The following is an 11010-nucleotide window of genomic DNA, read 5'->3' on the forward strand; positions in this document are numbered from 1 at the left end:
CTGGGCATGCTAGAAGCACAGTTTCAGGGCCTATCAGTGCTGGAGGTCCTATATCTTGCAGCCAAAGCCACCTAGATGCAGCCAAGGAAGATAAAAACTGAAATGTATGATCAGAGCTTCCAATCAAATAAAGAGATATGAACAAATTTGAAATGATTTATTGACATTTATTTATGTTTCTGACAGTACCATTTGTCACACAACATAGGAAACATGATGAGTCCTCATGGCCATTCCTTCCCAGATTTTAATGCATTAATAACTAAAGCTAAGTAGATGCTGTATACATAGTTAGCCTCTTCCATACTCACCACAAGTAGTAACATACCTGAGAAAAAATGATCAGTCAGAATGAGAGCAATGACATAGAAGAAAAGTCTCAGATATCTCCAGTTGCCATCTCCAAGTGTTTGCAAACAGAAGAGATCTGGTCCAATCTCACACAACAGAACCACTCCCAAAAGGAACTTTTTATTTTCCTACATACACACGGTTTTGTTTTGACTGAGTGCAAAAAATCTAGTACCAAGGTCTTAATTTCCAATATCTCCATTATATTCTATTTATGGCTATTTCACTGAAAAGAGGAATGGATGGTTTAAGGAATTCAAATAATTAAGACCAAGATTTAGAGAGTTGGCCACGGGAAGGGAAGGGAAGGGAAGGGAAGGGAAGGGAAGGGAAGGGAAGGGAAGGGAAGGGAAGGGAAGGGAAGGGAAGGGAAGGGAAGGGAAGGGAAGGGAAGGGAAGGGAAGGGAAGGGAAGGGAAGGGAAGGGAAGGGAAGGGAAGGGAAGGGAAGGGAAGGGAAGGGAAGGGAAGGGAAGGGAAGGGAAGGGAAGGGAAGGGAAGGGAAGGGAAGGGAAGGGAAGGGAAGGGAAGGGAAGGGAAGGGAAGGGAAGGGAAGGGAAGGGAAGGGAAGGGAAGGGAAGGGAAGGGAAGGGAAGGGAAGGGAAGGGAAGGGAAGGGAAGGGAAGGGAAGGGAAGGGAAGGGAAGGGAAGGGAAGGGAAGGGAAGGGAAGGGAAGGGAAGGGAAGGGAAGGGAAGGGAAGGGAAGGGAAGGGAAGGGAAGGGAAGGGAAGGGAAGGGAAGGGAAGGGAAGGGAAGGGAAGGGAAGGGAAGGGAAGGGAAGGGAAGGGAAGGGCCTATGTCAAAAAACACCTTCACGAATCCATCTAAAATTTCTGCAAAACCTGACATAGGAAATATGGAACAATGTGAGCTGTCAATTTAACATCATTAAGAGGGAAGAAGACAGGAAAAAAAAATATTATCATCACACAGCTGAATTCTGGCCTTTAGACCACATTCTGGCATTCAGACCCTTTATTAATGATCCCTTTCTCAGTTAGACATTTATTTAAATCTTCACCAAGTCAACCAAGTTGGTGAAGAATGCACCTCCCAGAATATCAAACTCATGCTGTACGCATATTTTCCAGCACATGTAGTCTTACCTTGGCTACTCTGTTTATTTGATAAATCAGGAGAAACTCAAAGTATAGGCTGCTGGAAAACAGGTCGTGGGTGTCACATTCACCCATTCTGCTCTTTTCTTTGACAGCAATGAAATATTTAGGGATAATGTTTGAGAGGGATGAATTTGCCTGGCTCTTGTGATAAGTAGCTATCAGATTTTGAAATATTTGCATGACAACAGACCAATACAGTATGACCCATCTTCTTCCCAAAAAGAATATCCTGTGATGCCTTCTTTCCACAACTACTGCTACCACCCTGAAGCAGCACTATTTGAACCTTAAGAGCTGCAAGCGGGAAGGAAGAGTTTGCTCATTCGGGCAGTGCAAAGAAGCCCCTATTGTCCTACAAGGCCACGGAAACAGTGACCACATGTACATCAGAAGATTCCATTTTTAGCATCTTTCAAAACAAAGTCTTCTCTTTCACATTATCACAAGCACACTGAATCCTCAGTCTTCCTATATCATTCTCTGCAATGTCTGCTTTGTTTTGTCTTGAAAAATCATTCTCCTGCCTCTCTACCCCACGCAATTGCTCTATTAGCAGCAAGTTTCCACTACACATAATTATGGCATGCCTTAGCCTACTTTTCTGTTTGCTGAATAGCTATGCCTATTTTCTACTTGTGCTGATGCTACCATTTACTTTTCCTGACACTCTAATCCTTGTATCCTTTGAAGGCCTGACTTCCTCCACCACAACAGCAGCTGGGGTTCTCAGGCCCCTTTCCAGAGCTTTTTAATAGCAACAGTAATGCCAGTGCTGAACATCCCCCTTCTTAATCTTCAGGTCATCACAGAGGCTATACCTGTAAAAAAAAGTGCTTCAAATACACTGTCCAGTGCTGCTAACCACCCATTATGTAAATGAACAGCAAGTTATTAATTGCATCTTCCTGGCATACAGTACAAGCATCTAGCTTCTTCTCTCCCACAGGTGTAGAATAACTTCAATTTTCTGCACATTCCCAATTAGATTTTTTTCTTATCTTCCACCACACAAAAAAAACAAGCTACACACTTCAACTAAATTCTTAATTTAACTAGTGAAAAACTAACCATAGTCCAGTGTTCTCTCAGAATTATTTGTCCTCAACACAGTGGCCTTGCAATGATTGCTGCCCTGATAAGCTCTCAGTAAGTCCTTCCTAATCACTCATGACATTGACACTGTGCCTACAGCTCCTTATGCTGACATTATTAAATGTATTCTTAAAGCGACTGTGTTTGACTCCACTCAAGAACAATGACTGCACATCCTCAGATGTCTCGTTTCCATCTTCTTTAAATTACCAAACTGATTGTTTTTCTTGAGAGATCCTACGATCTTCTACCCACAAAACGGTTTCTAGCCCCAGCCAAAAACCCACTGTATTCCCTACGGACAGCAGCTATGGAGGTCTATCATTATATACAAAATAATAATAATAATAACAACAACAACAACAACAATTGCCAAAAAAATAGCCAAAAACAATGAGGTGAAGATCAAGAGGAAATGAAAGGTATAGTAGTACGGCTAAATCTGGGACTGATGTTCTGATAATCATTATGTATCAAAAAATGACTACAAACCAATCACAACCAATAGTGGAGGAAAGGTTTTTTTCCAAACACTGCTTAAAGTAAAGCTCCTTTAATCAGTTTTATTAAGCAAGGATATTTTGAGATGACTGCTGTAACAGATACTGACTCAAGCTGAACAAAGCAACTGTACCATGACATTGAACCAGTAAGAGATGAAGAGAACACAGAGAAAAAATAAATAAATAAAATAAAAAAATAAAAATAAAACACAAAGTTGTACATAAGCCTGCATATTTCAAATATCAGACACCAGAAATTAAAGATTTCCCTAAATAAAGATTTCCCTTTCCCCATCTCATCCCCTCTTTCAAAACTCTCCAGACTTGTGTTTGTACTGCAACATCTGGCACAGCTTCATAAAACTCAAGAGATAAGTGTCAGACTTTAGATCTTTGGTATTGTTTCCAAAGTTAAAAGAACAAAATGGAACAAACCCCAAAACAATCTCATATGACTTTTTATTTACGCATGTGTTCAACTTCCCAAACACATGCTGAAAGTAGACTAATACTTCCAGAACTCAGGACATAAATTAAGATTGCATTAAATCTAGTCCCCTCATTTGGAAACTTCTGCTAGAGCCTTTTCACTACAACCAACAAGATAATTATCATAAGTTGAGCTATCTCCCTTCCTCCCCCCTTTTCTTCTTTCAGCACTGGCATACAAGCCATGCTATTTTAACTTCTTTCCTGTTCTCCCAGTTCTTCTGGAACATTTTATTTTCAACAGTCAACTCATTTGGAGAAGTGCCATGCTGAAGTTCAACCGTTTACATGTTAACTGTGTCTCTGCCAGCAGCTGAAGACTTACACCACACCACCTTCTCCAGGACCTCTTTCATTAAAAATTTTGAGTTCCTGTCTCTGAGGAACTTAAGTTTCTGCAGTTTAGCAGATCTTTATGCAACTTTAATTCTTATCATTCTCCTTTCTTCTCTTCTAAATTGCCCTCGCTTTCACTCCCTGAAGAGCAAGGTGGCAGTTCTCCTCATCCCCTCCTCAATTGATACTTCATTGACAGCTGCTCATGTGCTGTGGGCCCATATTATATCTTAATGCTACCTGAAAGATTTCCATTAAACAAGCCCTTTCAAGACTGCTTGATTAGTTAGCACTCTAGATGGAAGCAACTCTTTGAAAAGATAGCAAGCATTTAGCTTGATGAAGTTAAACATTTTACTAAAGCCAGCAATTAGAACTTCATACTTGATCACATCCTTCAAGTGTTAAGCAAATCATACAGCTGATAGTAACAGCAGACCTTTTTCCTCTGGAACAAGTTCATGAAAGACATGATTTCAGTTCAAAACAAAGATTAAGGAAAAAAAAGAGCATTTATATTATTTTCTGCTACAGTACATTGAAAATATACCAAAGTACAAAATATAGGGAAACATAGTACCTGAAATGATTCAAAGATGACATGGGTCTTCATGGACCTTTCCTGATCTGTCAGAAGAGTATCTCTCTTCCTCTACCATTGTGCTTCTTCCAAACATTCTTTTCAGTATTTCAGTTCATTTTTTGTTGTGGTGTTTTTTGGTGAGGATTTTTTCTTTTTTGATAATTATTGCTCTACAGGTTTTGTTGCTACGTTTGGTTAGTGTTAGCTTCATAATAGGGTAATGTGAGTAAATGAATACTACATAGCTTTTCAATAATTTCGCAGATATAAGTCCTTTTTCTGCAGTTTCCTACTTCATTTACTCACATTGCCCTATTATGAAGCTCAAAGTAGTGTTCTTCTGCTCAGTTTAAGTAATTATCCACAACAACATGCAGAGAAAGTGTTATAGCAAAAATAGAGCAATCTCAATTTATACTGTAACTCCACATGTTGTTTGGAATCATAGGAAAACTCACAGAAAAAAAACTCATTTACACTTGTTTCTTGGAATTCCAAATTTCAGGAGGCATCTTTGGGCTTTTCTGAAGTAACCTTCCTCAAATGGTAACCTGTACTATTATAAGATTTTAGTTCTTCACATTTCCTTTCTAAGACTAAAATTAAACTTGTCCATTCTTTGGGGCCCAGTGTAACACCTGCCAGCTGTCCAGACATCTATGTTGAAAGCAGTTCTTCTCCAATACTTATCAACTCTTTAATTACTCATGTCTTCAAAAGAGACAATTCTCCTTTAAATCAAAGTTCACAACACTATAAAATTTATTATAAATTTTACTAAATTAAAATGACCATCTTTTTTCCACTTGTGTTTGCAGTTATACTACTTTCCATTTCCAGCATCCAACTGTGTACTCATATTCCTCACTGCCTGGGCATATACAACACATTTTTAGTTTTCCTCCTGTATCAAAATTATTTTTAAAACCAATGGAAAGAAATTCTAAACATGATGTTTTAAGTTTCTCCAGAATGTAGTTCATTTTTAACCTAATAAAAATGCATAAGGAAATCAACTATTTGTTGAAATATTTTTAAAGCAGTGGTCCTTAGGTTTTGTTTGGTGGGGTTGAGAAAAGTGATTAAGAAAAGCTAGTTTATATACTGAACAATAAGCTATGAATGCAGTTTCTGATAGATCTTGCACCATGGACAAACTGTGTGTGCTCATAAGTCAAAAGCAATTGAAGCCCAATATCTGAATGAAGAAATTTGTGTCTGATGACAAGAAACATACTGGTCACCACTATCTCTTGAATTAGAATTATTATTCTAGATCCCCTGGAAGCCTTTTGTTTCATTTTTTGCTTTTTTGTTTTGAAAAATAAAAGTCACTCAGCTAGTCTTCTAACAGTAAGGTTAAAATCAGTCTGGGCAGACTAAAATAAGGAACATCATTAATGAGAATATTCTTCTCTAAAGATAATTTCAGTCTCATAGTAAAGAAAACACCCATAAATAACACCACTCTCCAATACAAACCAATGCAAAAATGTTCTTTTTCCTAGGGTGTCTGTCACCACAGGAGAGGGGCAAGATGCCCTCCCATCAAGATCCACAGCTTAAATCTCAACCTTGTTCTTGTATTGCACGTGCCACATTTATGAACAATGTATCTGCAGGTCACATTGTAGTGTAAACAGAGTTGACTTCTCAAGAAGTAAGAGGAAATTCATGATTTTGAACTATGAAACACGATCAGATACCTATGGAGACAATATACTGAATAGAGAGAATGGATACATAGGATCTGACCCAACCAGCAGAGGTCAGTGAGGACTTTGCTATTATCTTCAGTGGCTGCTGATTTAGACCTGTACAGAAATTGTAAAGTGCATCAATGAACATCACATCAAGGAAAAAAAGAAAAAAAGAGAAAAAAAAGACAGTTAACCTCCCTTCTTATTTTGTCAAAATGTAAGGTGAAGCATACATGAAATGGTATGTTGCATAGTCCACCTCTGAAAGTGCTTCATTTCAGAAGGGTGGAGATAACCACGGTATCTCAGTACTTTGTGTGACATTATCAGCAACCTGAACTAACAAAATGCACAGCCGATAATGCAGTATACTTTCCAATAATATTAGAGTATATACTACACAATTTTTTCCTGTGGAATAATGAAACAAGGACATTGATTTTAACCTTGCAGTAGCTGGATCCCAAGTTCATCTTTAGTGATTACAGTCATCAAATCTTTCTATTCTTGGTGCCCACGTGGGAGTGTGTTTTGATTCAGATTCACTGGTCTCCTATTCTATAGCATATACCTCCCATATATAACACATTCCTTCTTAAATGCTTCAAAATAATCTACATATGAATGCTACCTTTCTATGGAGCTGTGCGTTCAAACTCAGTAGTACTGCATCCTGGTATCCACCTCATGCATTTCAGCATGTAGTTTGAATTTTTTGAGGAACTGCATCTACTACGCATCTGATGTGCAAATCAAGATTGGTGGGAAAAGAGTGAGGCCTGGTTTGAGACTACTAAAACTGATTTCATATTAAAAGGTGGGCTAAAAAAAATCACACAAATTCCTTTTCAACTGCTATCTCTCTTTAAAGATCTTAGGTTTCCATAATTACATTAAAATCATAACAATGTTGCCATTAGTTTTCAGGGAAAAAAAAAAAAAAAAAAAAAAAAAAAAAAGTTTAAAGACACCAAAAAAGACAGCTGTGAAAACTGCTTCTTTTCCAAGAGAAATTGTGTATTTTATGATGCTCTGAGGAACCTACTAAAAGCTTGCCAGTATCGTTTTAATGCAACCTAGTGAGTGGGGAGAAATATTCCATCTTAATATAAAATAAATCCAAAAGAAGGAACGCTCTTGAAAATCAGAAGTTAAAAATCCCATAAATCAGGCATCAACAGCATCACCTAGAAAAAAAAATGACATTTCATGACATTCTCTGGAAGAACCTGAGCAGCCTCAATCTCTGCGCACTTACCTCCAAATGCTTTCAAAAATCTATAAATATAAGCATATATACACAATTCTTTGGTCAACTGATCAACCTCCTAAATTCTGTGGTCTTTAACCAAAGAAAAATGTCTAGAAAGGTGACCTCCACATGAAAGCATAAGAGTAAAAAAGCCTGAGGATGTGTTTCTCTGTGTGAAGGAGAATCTGAGCAATTTCCTCCAATCCTCATTTCCTGATAGCATGAAGTCAGAGAGAAGACCCATCACAATGTTGTACATTGAAAAACTGAAGAAACCCTAGGGGAAAAAATCATGATTAAGCCAGCTTCTGCCAGCAAAGCTTCAAAACATGGAGACACATCCACGATGTTAGGAGCACTTCCCATCTCAGCTTTGTCTACTCTCTCTCTCCTCCATTTTCTGGTGGAGCTAGAGAACATGACATGGCTTACCTGACTCAGATCACAGCTCTCTGCCAAACTAGTCACTTCCTCTTAGACATGCAAGCAGCTTCATGAGACAAACAGACCCCCACAGACACACACAAAAGCAGCAGCAGAAAGCACTCAAACTTGAAGGTCTTTCTCCTTCCAAACACCAGAAAAACGAATGAAACTTTTCCCTTTTCTCCCCCAAAAGAGGGATGTGAGGCGGGGAGAAATCCTATCAGATCACAACTACATGAAGCTCCAGGAGGATCTCTCTGTGTGGAGAATAGAAACCACAATGCTAAGAGGACGCGGGGGGGGGGGGGAGAGAAGAAGGTTACTCCAGAAGACATAAAGAGCCTGTAGACTGTGTGTGCATGTGTGCGAGAGCGAGGAGAAGCTTTGTGTTGTGGAGCCTGGACTGGAACCAAAGCAGACAGCTTGCAAATGGAGGACAGGGAGATAAAGAAAGGGAAAGAGGGGGAGAGATAGGGAGAAAGCTGCTCCGGGTGGTGGAGAAAGGGGCAGGGGAGAAAGCTCCTTCTCCCTTGCCTGGTTTAAAGGTAGGGACATCGGAGAAGTGAGCAAGAAGAAGTGGGCTCCTTCCCTTTCCTTTCTTCCCTTCTCGCTCTCTTTCTCTCAAAGGAGAGCAGAAGCGTGTGTAATGGCTCCTGCTCTCCAGCTGAACGCTGTCCTCCTCCAAGCAACCTCCTGCGGGCACCACCAGCCCCCCAGCCCCGGCGCCGCCGGGGACCCCCGCATCCCAAGTGGAGGAGCGCGGCGGCGGGGGCACCAGCGGCGGGGTGAGGGACCAGCCTCGCCGGCGGCGAGAGAGAGGGCAGCGAGAGGGGACGAGGAGAAAGAGCAAGAGAGGAAGAGGGGGAGAGAGAGAGGGAGAGAGAGAAAGAAAGAAAGGAAGGAAGAAAGAGAGAGAGAGAAAGAAAGAAAGGAAGAAAGAGGTCACCCGATTGCCTGGGTCGTGCCAGCACGGAGCTTTTCTCTCCTCCGTGTCTCTCCCGTCTCTGATCCAAGTCCACACGCACAGCACCATCCAGACCTCGCACACACACACATATCCACACGGGCACCCCCACCCCGAAAGCTCGACTGATATCTCACTTATCTCCCCATACCCCCCCCCCCCCTTTAATACAACAACAAAAAATTAATTAACCGCCTTCCTCCTCCTCCCACCACCACCACCACCACCACCACCAGCACCTCCTCCTCTTCTCCTCCTCCATGCAAGAGACTTCTCTCAAACAAAACACCCCGCTCTCGCTCCCTCTCTTCTCTTTTTTTTTTTTTTTTTCTTCCTTTCTTTCTTCCTCCTTCCTCCGTTGGCCGAATGAATGGATTTCAGAGGAAGGTGGTGGAAAGAAAGAAAGACAGAGAAGACCAAACAAAAAGATATATATATACACATGAGAGATGATCTCTCCAATGCCAAACCGGAGATGGGTTTTAATTGCAAGAACTTACAGGAGCGTCCCGGCACTGCTGCTCTTGCTGCTGTCTCCTCTCCTCTTCCTCTCTGCCTAGCTCTTCTTCTTGTTATTGTTGTGGAAGTTGTTTTGTGAGTCTCATGTGCTCCTTGCCAGGTCTCAGCAATGGAGGATCGCCATCTTTCCCTGCTTTTCCCCCCCTCTCTCTCTCTCCCTCTCTCTCTCTCCTTCACTGGTTTGCTGCAGCTGCAGATGACCTGAGATATCCGTCTCTCTCTCTCTCTCTCACTCACCCTCTGTGTCTCTCTCTGAATAATGAGCAACCAGAGGGAGAGAGAGAAAGAAGACAATCTCCTCTCCTACCACACAAAACGCAAGAGCACCAGGGGGTGCAAGAATCCTTTCTAACAACAACAACAACGTGTAGGGGAAGAGGAGGAAAAAGAGAAAGAAAAGAGAAGAAAAGAGAGGAGGAAAAGGCAAGAAGAAAGAGAAGGAGGGAGGTGGAAGAGGAGGGGGGAAAGCAAGCAAACAAGAGAGAGATCCAGGAGGCAGACAGATGGAGGAGAAGATGGTAGTGATAGAGGAGGAGGTGTTGAAGATGAAGGAGATTAAGAGGAGGAAGGTGGTAACAAAAAGTTAAGGTTTGGGACACTGAATCACTCACGGGCCAGGGAGGAGGAGAAGAAGGGGGAAAGATCTGAAGAGCTTTCCCCTTCCAAGCTGTTGCCTTCACAAAGCTTCCTGCACAGGAGCTCTCAGCAGCTCCTGCGATGCTGGGGGAGCCGCTCAGATGGAGCACTCTGCTAGGTCATAGCTCTCTTCCAGCCATGGCAAAAACCGGTTTCTGCATGCAGATCTGCCCCTGAGGTGATCCCTCAGACACATCCATCTAGAGGCTAATCTTCCCTGAGCAGGGTAAAGAACATAAATGGAGCTGGAGGTTGCAAAGTATAAAACCAGATCTACCACGTGGTTGGTTTTTAATCCCCCTTCCAGCTCGCATTTGATGTGGAGAAAGGAGACTCAAATTGTCCATTTCTGGCACGTATTTTGAAGTCTACTCCCGGAAATAAAGACAGTCATCTCCAGGTTTTTTATTTCTCACAAGCATTTAGGAGAAAAGAGAGCTTGTACTACCGAGCACCAAAATCACTTCCTACATTGGTGAAACGTTTTTGGCTGCAAAATAAAATAAATAATCCTACTTAAAATAACTTTTATGCCTTCCAACACCTAGTTGTCTGTTCTTTTGTGACTGATTATTTAAACCGAGGAAAGAAACGATCAAGGCTCACAAAGAAAGGTATCTTGGTGATGAAGGCAAGCAAGGAAAGACAAAGCTGCTGTAGTCTGCATTTATATTTAGCCTCGTTCTATTAAGCATTGTGCTTAGCTACTTCTTTTGCTCGACCCCCCTCCCCCCCAGCCCTCCACTCTTTCTACAACAACAGGTCAGATTCTTTCTAGGGTTATGCCTAACACTGGGGGTGGGGGGAGTGGGGGGATTAGGGGTTATGTGCAGACTCATAAAATCAATGCACGGGAGTGAGGGAAAATCAATTTGAGCACAAGGGCATGGCTGGTATTGGAACATCACTGGGATTTCTCGAGCCCTCAAGCGCTACAGTTTGCATGGGTGGAAGAGAGACTAGAACCACAGAGCTCCGGTTCGGGTGAAGGGGGAGATCTCTCCCCGGCTCCGAGGAAGTTTTGTGTGAGTGCTGAAGCT

The 11010-nt window shown here is 41.6% G+C and overlaps 1 protein-coding gene across 6 annotated transcripts in view; it reads right to left on the bottom strand.

The window, feature by feature from the left end:
* The window catches only part of ZNF462 (zinc finger protein 462), a 97727-nt gene extending 87500 nt beyond the window's left edge, over nt 1-10227 (bottom strand). For 4 of the 6 annotated variants that reach the window (XM_084504168.1, XM_084504166.1, XM_084504167.1 and 1 more), the window contains exon 1: nt 9316-10227. The gene's annotated coding sequence lies outside the window, so the exon portion shown is untranslated. Of the gene's footprint in view, nt 1-7857; nt 8791-9054; nt 9221-9315 lie in introns of those variants that run through there. The other 2 variants (XM_084504165.1, XM_084504162.1) reach the window with 2 other exon arrangements.
* Nucleotides 10228-11010: the final 783 nt, after the last annotated feature.

The sequence above is a fragment of the Aythya ferina genome, assembly GCF_964211825.1.
Source record: "Aythya ferina genome assembly, chromosome: Z".
Taxonomy (NCBI): domain Eukaryota; kingdom Metazoa; phylum Chordata; class Aves; order Anseriformes; family Anatidae; genus Aythya; species Aythya ferina.